Source organism: Cheilinus undulatus, linkage group 16, assembly GCF_018320785.1.
Source record: "Cheilinus undulatus linkage group 16, ASM1832078v1, whole genome shotgun sequence".
Classification (NCBI taxonomy): Eukaryota; Metazoa; Chordata; class Actinopteri; order Labriformes; family Labridae; genus Cheilinus; species Cheilinus undulatus.
The window spans coordinates 1,333,665-1,345,953 of NC_054880.1; the positions used below are offsets into that span (position 1 = coordinate 1,333,665).

General features: G+C 39.1%; 2 pseudogenes; both read left to right on the forward strand.

The window, feature by feature from the left end:
- Positions 1-3,605: 3,605 nt before the first annotated feature.
- LOC121523438 lies at positions 3,606-7,031 on the forward strand (annotated as a pseudogene).
- A 1,750-nt stretch (positions 7,032-8,781) lies between these two features.
- LOC121523439 lies at positions 8,782-10,544 on the forward strand (annotated as a pseudogene).
- The last annotated feature ends 1,745 nt before the right edge of the window (positions 10,545-12,289 follow it).

Genomic DNA, 12,289 nt, shown 5'->3' on the forward strand with positions numbered 1-12,289 from the left:
TTGTTGCTCTGATTGACACGTAGAGATGTGACAGACAGAACGTTCACCCAATCACACTCTGAGTTTTTTTCAAAGCCTCTGCCTTTTCTCAAACGTTTCCTATTGAAGCTTTCCCAGATGGATGTGTGAAACGTGTCAGGTTAGCTGTGCCGATCTTGTAAAGATGACTCCAGCTATTGTTCTTTTATGTCTGTAGTGTCAGCAGTTCAGGCAAAAACTCAAAACGGAGGACCCAAATGCAGATAAAAAAATGACTGGTTTAATGAAACAAACAAACAAAAGAAACTTACTAAAACACTGGAATCCAAATCAAAGTCCAAGTACATGAAACCAAACAAAATCCAAGGAAACACGAGGAGTAACAACGAGGAGTAGCAACAGGCACGGGGAAGACATCAAATGAACTGACACAGACACAGGGAGACAGCTTAAATGCACAGGGAGTCATTAACAATGGAGGACAGGTGTGGACAATCAGATACAGGTGGAACTGGTGAAGGTAATCACAGTGGAGGGAAACTGAGGCAGGAAGCAAAACTAGAATCACACACAAGGGAAGGCAAACTACAGAATAAAACAGGAAACATGGAGCACTTCACAATACACAACACTGGACCAGGAGGAGAATCAAACATGAGACACTAGGAGGGAGCAAGGAAGCAAAATACAAACAGGGAATAAAACTAAACATGAAACACAGGAGGAGTAAAACTAAACATGAAACAGGGGATTACTAAACAAGAAACACGAGGAGTAAAACTAGACATGAAATACAAGGAGCAACTAAACATAAAGCACAAGGAATCAACTAAACAAGAAACACAGGGGAAGTAAAACTAACAAGATTCAGGGAATACTAAACAAGAAACACGAGGAGTAAAACTAGACAAGAAATAGAGGGAATAACTAAACATAAAACACAGGGAAAACCTAATACAATAAAACATGGAATTCACAGAACAATCAAGGAAAACATGAGATAAAGAACTAACTGAACTAGACAATTTCCTTAAGCGGAAATCGCGAGAGGGGCTCGGGGGGCGGTGCCAGTTTCATCGCAAGGCCATTTATGACAATAGCCGACTTGTCATTACAAGGTCATGTCCAAGTCCAAGCTGAAGCAGCATGTAGCTGGACAATGACACGGTGAAATGGTTGAGAAACACTGTACATGACAGGAGGCTTCATTCATGTGTTTTAGTCATGTGGCCTGATTAGCTGATGCTGATCACCTAAGACATTAGAGATGGACTGCTGTGGATTTCATCACCTGTCTTCATAAAGGATTTTTGACATGGTTAAAAGAAATAATAGATCAGGGGTGTAAAACTCAACCACAGCAGGGGCTGAAATATGAATTTAGGTCTAACCTGAGGGCCCAGCAGGGTCAACATTTAACCATAAACTGTCAACCTTATTTTCACTGTTAATACATTAAAGGGGAGATATTTTAAATCTTCAAGGTTAAATTTACCAGAGGAAATCTACAGACCTCACACCTGCAGGCCGGAGTTGGCCCCCAGGCCTGGAGTTTGACACTGGTCTAGTCAATCTCTGACCAGGAACAAGCGTTGCACCTTGAAGCTTTGCAAGATGGATCTGTTTGATGATGGACGTACATGGTTATAAAACTGAATGAACTTTAGGAGAAAATATCATGTTCATAAAGGACTTCTGCACTTTTCTTATAAGCTGATTAAAACAGCCTATTTTTATGGGCAATTTCTGTTCTATCATAAAATCGAAAGGTGCTGTGCTAAACGATTTGATGTTTTTTAGGCCTGTTTTTAGAGCAAGATTGTGTCATGAGCTGCAAGGTGACAGAAGATAAATGGCATCCTGAAGAAAATGGAAGCACTGAAAAAGGTATCAAGCACCTCCTACATCCTCTTATAATTCACCTGGATGAGTGTGAGTGGGTGGGTGAGTATTGTTTCGCCTTACTTCTTCATGTAAGGATGACAAACACTGCACACATGGTTCACATTCATAAGAATAATCTGTTCCATGTGAGCTGGCTGACTGACATGTACAGCAGGTTGTGAGGGTGAGGTAATGAAGATCTGATTTGCTTGAGCAGGAGGAACGATAAACAACTCACAACACCAGAACCACACACACACACACAGAAGGAATAAAGAGAGCCAAGGCTGCCAACTTAAAAAAGTCCACAGGCTCACATGAGTGCAGAGAAGAGCGAGGGAGGGTTAGAGATGGTGCGTGTGAGTCACCCAGGGTAGTCCTATTTCTTAATGCCTAGATGGGAGGCTTGTCAACACGAGTGAAAAGAATTAAGTTTTGCCAACTTTTCCTCCTGTGGCCGTGGTTAGAGGAGATTAAAAAGGGTATTTCTGCTAACACAAAGCTGCTGTCCTTCTTTTCCTCCAGTGCTACTTTACCTTTATTTTAACATAACCGCTTTCTGCTTGTTCCAATAAAAATCCAAACACTTCACAGCTGTTTGTTTTTGTTGACTCGTGTCTACCACTTTTATGTGCTAAAAACAGTTTAAACCAGCTAGTCAGAATCAGGGTTTGATGTGAATAAAGTCAGGGTTTATTGGATCCAAAATTATACATGAGTTATCAAACTAGAGCTCATTAATTATTTCTCTAACTGTTGTATCTCTGGCTTAGGTCTCCAGCACCTGTCACCTACTTTTTAAGAACGGATGTAGAACAGGCGGGTGCAAGGGAGTGAGGGGATCAGGAAATTGAGAGGAGGCAAGGAAAGAGGGATATTTGTGATTATTATGGGCTGCAGGGTGGCATGTGCTTCACACAAGACATTGAAAACACAATGACAAAGGGAAAATAACACCACAGAAAGATTAAAAAGTTATGAAATAAAACACACAAAGGATGAAATCAAAGATCTACATCAGTCATACTCAACGTGTGGCTTTAGAGGCACATGTGGCTCTGTTGTGATGATTTGTGGCTCTTTTTTCTGTCTTAATTTGGAATATTATTCCCCAGAAAACCTTAAAAAGGGAAACTATGACCTCAGAAATTATCCATTGCAAGTCACATTAATCACTTTGTTTCCCACACTTAAACAGTCAGCTTTTATTGTCAAACTTTCTGGCTGTAGATTTTCATTGCCTTTATTTGCAATTTTTGCCCATTTTTTCTCCATTTTGAATGAGTTTTTACTGCTTTAAGCTCACTTTGCCACTCCTTTTTGTCCCTATTATCCAGTTTTTTCTCCCTTTTACAAAGTCTTTATACTGCTTTTTGCTATTTTTGCCGCTTTTCACTCATTTAAGCCACCCTGTGCTTTTAAAGCCACCTTTTCCCCAATTTCTGCTACTCTTTGCTGCTTTTTGCCCATTTTAGTCACCTGTTACTCATTTTTGTGTCAGTTCTCACCCAAACTTTTGCCCTTCCCTCCCTTTTTCTACCCATTTTTGTCACTTTTGGCCCAGTTTTTGGCATTTTATAACAATTTTTCCCCTTTACACCCATTTTTCCCCCTTAACGTCTTTTTCATTGCCATTTTAACCCATTTTTGCCACTTTTCAACACTTAAATTTTGGCTCTTGCAAAGGTATTTTTCAATTATCTGGCTCTTTGGTTGAGCAGGGTTGAGTAATGCTGATCAACATGATGTCCATGGTGGATCTCTTGTCTCCTTACTGCCACCTGACCCCATCTCAACTCAAAGGTTCAGGAGATTTGTTTCTCTTCCCAGGTAATAAAAGCCTAATCGTGCATTAGTGCTAGCACTCAGCCTCACTAATGACAATGGATAACTTTTCAAGAAACTCAATCAGTAACAGAATTTCAGTGATAACATTCAACCTTGTCAAAGAGTGGTGGATAACCGCAACATGGCGGATCTTTCTCTTCCTGCTCTGGCAATCAGCTGATTATGGGTGTTCACTTTCTTAAGTAGTTCTTGAATCAGATTCTACCACAACCTTGTTTGACCAATCAGCATGCACCTGTCATATTAAAATCTGCCATTCTTTCTTCCACAGTCAGCCTGTCATTTCAGTGTGGATGCTGCAACTCTCCTCCACCCCAGCCACCTCCATTCAGTTCATCAGCATCAAGTCCAGATCCTCACAGGTCTCCTGCTCATCTCATCCTGCATATCTCAATCTCTTCCTCCAAGCCACCTCACTGGTTCCTGGTCCAGCTTCTCAGAAGTCTACTCCTCATCTGATCCTGCATCTGTCATCAACACCACCACCAGTATCTAGCCTCTCCCTTCTAGATGAAGAACTGAAACCTCTGTATGCTGAGCTTGTTCAGATAAGCAGGAACTACAGAAAAAGACAGAAAATGAAATTTCATACCAGGTCATGACATGGCATGTGAAGAAAACCAGAGCTGTTTTTAAAATAACATCCCAGATGTGAAAAACAACAAACATTTTACCCATTTTTGCCCCTTTCAACCCATTTCTGCCACTTTTTAACCACTTTTCACCATCTTTACCACTCATGTTTACCACTTTTTCTTTTTACTATCTGACATTTGGTGTTTTATCAATTTTTGTGCCTTTTACCCTTTTTTGCAACTTTTTGCTTTTATTTTACAATTATTTACTTATTTTCCCCTAAAGTTATTACAGTTCTTTCTACTCTGTTCTCTCGTATCCTAATGTTAGTGCCAGGTCTGTTTTTAGCTTTGTGGGATCCTATGCATGATGCTGTCTGGGGCCTCTAATTTGTCAAACCATGATGGAGAGATTCCCAATTCATAAGATGATCCAGGAACATAACACAATCTGTTACACTTCACAAGCAAAACAAGCTACAGTCATGATAACCCCTCATATCAAAATAAAACGTCTTAAGTAGAGACACTCAAGCAAAACATCTGATAAAAAATGATAAAAGAAGGACAACAACAATCCTCTTAATCTCTTTATTAAGAACACAACTCAAGTTTTCACAGCACAGGCCATTCACATGAGGCATGTTCGTTTTATTTAAGCCAACTTTCATGAAGCAACCACTAAAGCTGAGTTTATGAGTGTACAAATCCTAGCCAGCTAACTAGCAGGACAAATAAACAAACAAATTTGCTTAAACCTCAGCGTTACACCTCCCACCATCTACCCCACATCACAAACAGACGCTTCACCTTTATCCTTTGACTGTCTTTCATCCACCGCCTTCTACTTGTTACGGTTCTCTGCCCAGCTAGGTAACTTCTTCTAAAATTTCATTGTTGCACCCCATATGCAATCTCTCTGTACAGTGATGATAAAGGGAAAACATGGCAGCTTAGCAAAAGGATTGAAAAAAGTGTCATCTAAATGTGAAATGGCAGAGGTGTCTGATGACACAGGCCTCAAGTCCATCAACTGCAATGCCCGCAGTAAGGGAGGCTACAGAGTAGAGCAGGGGTCATCAACCACATCTGCACAAGGGCCAGATTTAGTCTCTGGGGGGGACTCTGGGGGCCGGACTTTCAAATACACAAAAATTAAATAAATATTTTTGTCTGATTAAAATATTATTGTAATAGTATTTGTATTTCTTTTCAAAAGGCAGGAAATTTTTAGGTACAGTGAGATCTATCCCTGTTATCTATAATGCAGCAGGCCACAAAGAGACAGGCCAGCCCACAGAATTGTCCGGGCTCCTGAAAATCCCAGATAATGGGCCCTCCCTAGTTGTGATAAAGCACTAGTATAAATTCATTTTTGACACTTTTAACCCCTTTCATTACTTCACTTGGACATTTCTGCAGCTTTTTTCTGCCCCTCAAATTATTTTGTTTTTAACATTTTTGCCACTTTTAAAACCATTTCTGCAACTCTTTTGCCCATTTTGACACTCTTAAACCCCTTTTCACTACTTTGCCAGGCTATTTTTGCAATATTTTTGCCACTTTTAACTCATTTTTGATACCTTTTTGCCTCTTTAAAAACAATTTTTCTTTTCTCTAACCCCTCTTAAACCTCTTTTCCTGCACATTTTTGCCCCTTTGTGCCACTCTAGTACCTATTTTTCCACTTTTTAAACCTTTTTAACTACTTTTTTTGCACAGTATTTGCCACTAATAACTAATTTTTTATACTTTTTAAATCTTTTTTCTCTTTTACCATTTTGTTTGCCAGATTTTAACCTCTTTTCCTGCACATTTTGCCCCTTTATGCCACCTTTGTATCCATCTTGCCACTTTTTAACCCTTTTTCATTACTTTTGTGCAACATTTTTGCTACTAATAACTATTTTTTAAATACTTTTTGGCCCTTTCTTCCTCTTTTACCATTGTTTTGCCACATTTTTACCTCTTTTCCTGCACATTTTTGCCCCTTTGTGTCTCTTCACAACCCATTTTGCCACTCTCTAACCCCTTTTCATCACTTACTCTGGCCTTTTTTTGCAACATTTCTGCCAGTCTTAACCCAATTTTAAAAACATATTTACTAATTATGAATGACAAATGAATTTCAGTAAAAACAGGTCAAAATCAGATCATTCTAAAATGATTTCAATAGTCATTTATTTGGATGGATTTAACAGCTGCAGACATTTGAAGCCAAAGACACTCCTAAAAACAGAACATCTTCTTTTCCTCCTTTTCTGAATTTAATGAACTTCTGGGGGCCAGACAGGAGGCTTTGGGGGGCCTGATTTGGCTCTCGGGCCGCCAGTTGATGATCAGTGGAGTGGAGGCTCTTAAAAGAATGACAGGGCTGGATTTAGGGTCCTCAAGTCTAAGCTGGTGGAGACAGGTGGAGGCTGTCAGGGAAGTGTGGTGTCCTTTCCAGCTCAAAATGAAGGTACTCAGAACAAGAACCCAAACAAGTGGCTGCTCTAAAGCCATCCGAGCAGTAACTCCAAACGCACTGGTTTAGGGGTTTATTTGAACAAGGTGCCGAGCGACTCTAGTGCATGGAGTAAACCCTGGATCATCAACAGAGGACCCAGTGGTTACTCTGACCTGGCTTACATTGGTGATGGATATTTTGCTCTGCCGATGGAGTGTGGGAAGCACAGTGAGGTGGAACAGATTGCCTACAAAGTTTTCAGTTATGAGGAAGTCATTCAGAGCATTGGGAAGTAAGTTTATTTCTGGTACATGTTACAGGATTACACCTTTCTCAGAAATCTGACAGAAACTACTGTATTAAGAATTTTGTTGAAATCATACATAAAGCTACTGAATATATTATCAGCATTGCATAATTGTGATACAAAGTTCTACTTAATACACTTGAAGAGAAAATATTTTTGTATCAATTGTTATTTTAAAATGGTTTCAAACTACAGTGGAAATGATCAGAAAGTGCTAAGATGATTTATAGCTGTGAATTAAAAGATGATTATATTGTAAAACAAAATTTTAGACTTAAAAAATTAAGCGTTAAATGTCAGATGGGGGCAGGCAGTGAAGAACACTGGTTGAAAATCAATGGGAAGAGAGGAAACATAGCACATAATAGCTCTAGATGGATCCATGGGTTAGCTGATTTACCTGGCACGGAGGAAATCAACATCAAAAATGACTTCAAGGGCCAAATTTCAGTCATGAAAAACATCTATAGGTTTATGAAATTAAGCTCCAAAATCATGAAAAAGAAGGTAGCAAAATCTGCTCTAGGATGTGTGGGCATGTCAGTTAAATGAGCCGAAGCCACATCCACTCACAAGAAATATGATCCTCTAACTGCTTTACATGTTTGCAGCAAATGTATTCCAACATGTCTTGCATGTTAAGACAGAGTTTTGGATTTCACTTTACAGGGACTTTAAGGAGTCTTGTTCTGAGTTATGAGGCTAGCATCGCCCCTTTAACAGCTTTTCTTCCTCTTATTGTCATAAACTTGCTTTTATTAGAACCTGTGATATACGACTAACCAAAGCAACCTTGTGGGATAAGCAACTGAGTAATAACATTGTTCTTTACACTCACACACACACACCCCCACCCACACCACACACACACACACACCCCACACACACACACACACCTTTTCTGTTTTTTTTATGCATCAATGGAATTCACAAGTTAACATTTGTCTTTTTTGCAGTCTTTCTTAAATTTTATGCTGCTCCATTTCACAGTCTATTTTTTAATCACTGTTTACATTGTAAATACAGTACATAGCCTCTGCACTCAAGTTACACGAATAATATCCAGCCCAAATAAACTGCAACAATCTGATGAATCTTTCTTTCATGTGATGGCTTATTAACAAACAGCTGTTTCATTGCTAATAAAATCATGTATGACGAGTTAAATGCATTTTTAAGATGAAATGTATTATCATGCTTATAAGTCTGACTGTTTATTGTTTGTTGGAGACTTTGTTCACTGTGCTGTGGCCTGTCCTGGCATCAGCAGTCTTTAAAAAGAGACTGTTCATCTCAGCAAGGTTTTCCTGCTCAAATAAAAGTTAAATAAACAAAATTAATTGGATGTGACTATGTGACTAATATGAATATGACTGACTATAATTATGTGGAAGTGATCATCTGTAATGTGTAGAGTAAAAATATACCTACTTTCCTGGATGATTTTTTTTTTATTGTTGAGTTAGGGAGGCTCTTATCAACAGTTTTGATTCTATTCTCTACATTATTTAGAACTGTGGTTCTTAAATGGTATGGCAAGGCACACTGGTGGGCTTTAAACCAAGTCTTGGTGTGCTGTAGGAATTTGTGCAGCCATACTTTATTACTACAACTATACAGTTACAAAAACAGAGCACAACAGACATAATGACAACAGAATGACACTGATGAAGTCGGAGGTAGAATAAAGGAGGAGCTGGGGTGGAGGAGGGTTGTAAAAAGGCTATAGATATGGCAGCATGAGTACGATTTGCCAATAGCATGCCTAGAGTGCATCAGCAGATGAGAACTTTTGTTAGATTAGATGATTGCAATCATATGGCAGCGCTTGATTCTATACGCTTGATTTACTGTAACATGTAAAGGGCTACTTTGTAAAGATGTGGTTTTGGTGTGCCTCGAAATTTTGGCTTGAACTTAGGTGTGCCTCGGGCAAAGAAAGATTGAAAACCACTGATTTAGAAGATGCTATATGATGATGACTTAAAGAAACCCTTTGTTAAAACACAAACAAGAATCGAGGACATCTTACTTAAATGACAGTTAATGCACTACTTATTTATGCAGAAAAATCTGACTGAAATATTTAAATGTCAATTGAAGAAAAGAACTTCTTTTCTTTCCCCTTTGCCCTACACATGGGCTGCTGTGGATGTGTCTGCTCTGAGGTTTTTAAAACTAGATTGAACATGATAACTAAAATCATGAAGAGCTTAAACAAAGGTCTTTGTATACTTGCAGTTTGTGTAATAAAGATCCCTCCCTCATTCACACCCTGAACTAAATAACTGTATGAGGCACTAGACTGATCATTTCACACAAAGGCATGGGCAAAAAAACCTAAGCTCCAGTGGAGGATAATAACGCTGTCTTCATTTCTGAGGAGGATGATGCTTACAGGATCCCTGCACTGTTTCATGACAGTGACAGAAAAATCCTGATGGCCTTTGCAGAGATGAGGAAGGATTCATGTGATACCAGCTCAGTAGTGCTGGTTATGAGGACAGGAACTCTGCACAAGGATGCAACAATCCATGAAGTGACAGTAAAAAGTAATTAGACCAACAAATTAACGTTTATGGAAATGTTGAGGTGTTAATTCTTGGCTCATTCTTACTTCATGTATTTCAGTGGTCTGAGCTAAAACTGGTAGGCACATATTGAGGAAAACCGTCCCATGAACCCCCGCCCACTGTACGAGAAAACCAGCAAGACCCTCTTCCTCTTCTTTGTTTGTGCTGAAGGCACCACCTCTGAGTGTTCCCAGATATGTCACAACTAAAACAAGCCCTGTCTCTGCTACATCACAAGTAAAGATGGCAGCCAAAGTTGGAGTGGTGTGACTGATCTTACGGGTAAACTGCGTGAAATCAAGAGCTGTTGGTCCAGGTCATGGTATCGAAACAGAGAGTGGAAGATTGATTGTCCCAGTTTATGGGTATGAATCAAGCATTAAAAACTGCCGCCATAATCCATATTCACTCTTTCTTTACAGTGATGATAAAGGGAAAACATGGCAGTTTAGCAACAAAATTGAAAACGTGTCTCTGACACAGGCATCAAGTCCATCTACTGCAATGCCCACACTAAGGGAGGCTGCAGAGTGGAGGCTCTTAAAAAGAATGACAGGAATGGATTTAGCATCCTCCAGTCTAAGCTGGTGGAGACAGGTGGAGGCTGTCACGGAAGTGTGGTGTCCTTTCCAGCTCAAAATGAAGGTGCTCAGAACAAGAACCCAAACAAGTGGCTGCTCTACAGCCACCCGAGCAGTAACTCCAAACGCACTGGTTTAGGGGTTTATTTGAACAAGGTGCCGAGCGACTCTAGTGCATGGAGTAAACCCTGGATCATCAACAGTGGACCCAGTGGTTACTCTGACCTGGCTTACATTGGTGATGGATATTTTGCTCTGCTGATGGAGCGTGGGAAGCACAGTGAGATGGAACAGATCGCCTACAAAGTTTTTAGCTACAAGGACATCCTGTATGGCATTAGAGAGTGAGATTATTGCTGGTACATGTTACAGGGTGACACTTTTCTCAACAGCAACCTGACAAAAACAATCTCAGATTTTTAAGAATAACTGAACACTTCTATTAGATTATATGTTTGTTTTATTTGTACATGAATTGGACCTTTCCCAGTAGTCAGAACTCAAACAGTGGAGGACACATATTGGAAGATACCGTCCCATGAAGACCCTCTTCCTCTTTTCCATCTCCATCTGGGTTGAGAGCACTGAGTCAGAACAATGCCAGATAGATCATTATACCAACAAGACTGAACTCTGCTAGATCAAGACCAAGAATCTTGGACAGAGTTGGAATGGCGTGACTGATCTGACAGATGACCTCCAAGAAAAAACCTTAATACTTGTTGCTTCAGGTAAAATAACATTGAAACTCGCACTTTTGGCACAAAGTGCTCTTCATTCACCTTAACAATAAGTCCAAATGCATCAATGTAGGAGTTTATTTGAACAAGGTACCAAGTGACCCCTACATAGGAGTAAACCATAGGTAATCCACAGTGGACCTACTGGTTACTCTGACCTGTCTTACATTGATAATGGATGCTTTGCTAGTCTGATGGAGCGTGGCACACAAAAACAGTCTATGTTTCATGTCTGTAACTCTGATGAACATGCTGCTGTCTATCACAGCAAGGATAGTCTTGTAAATAAGATTCTTGATCTTAATTAGCTTTTCCTGGTAAAATGAATGAGGAACAGTACAAATGGCTTCTGCAGTTTAAACTACAGAGAATTCAAGCAGGGAATCAGAGCAGGAAATTATTCAGTGCTTTTATCAGATGTGAAGCCTCATCTATAGGACGTCTTAACTGTTAATTCTCTTAAAACTGTAGTTAATCTGTTATTAAACACATTTTCATGGTAACTTTTATCAACTTTTTGGAACAAATATCAGTGCTAACATGATTTGATTATCTATCTATGAAAGTTCCTTACAGTAGATATACTCAAGTCTTGCTGAAGTGATTTCAGTCCCTGGTGTGTTGTTCTTACAGATACTCTGTATCAATATAAAAAATAAAATGATTTTGTTTTAAAGAAATGAATGGTTTTAATTGTAAAGATTCACGGTCATTGAGCCAAAGTAACATCAGATTGAAAATGAGTCTGTTTTTAATGGAAACATAGCTTCCACTCTTTTAAGGTTAACATGTATGCAAGGCATTATTCACCGTGTTGCTGTGTTAACGGATAACTAACATGACTTTGAAATCCCTGACCCGTTATATTCTGTTATAACATTAATATAATCAATGACAAGGGGTCACAAGTTTTTCCTAGTTTGTTATCAACAATAAAGGTTATTAAAGTAGTTAGAAAGTTTTATTAGGTGTGCTTTAAGTGATGTCAGTCTTTCTAATGATAGAAAGAGGGACCTTGAGTTCCAGGGAACAAGGAACCAGAAATCCCTAGAAAAAAAAAAAAAGTTTTTAACAGTCCAGACAAAACAGCCCCATACCTGAAGAAACAAGAGACAGTTTTGGTCTTGGCAGCATTTACGCCTCCTTGAAAGCCTGTTACAGACCTGTGAACTGTATGATCTTATATTAGAATAATCATTCACCCTGTATTTGGTTTGTTTTGGTCATTAGTAAAGTGAAACTGCTCTTGAAAATGTGGCGACTTTCACAAAAGTACAGTATCATACAAGTTTATCCTGATGTTGTATCTGACAAGTGTGTTTACATGCACATTAATGAATTGATTATTGTCTG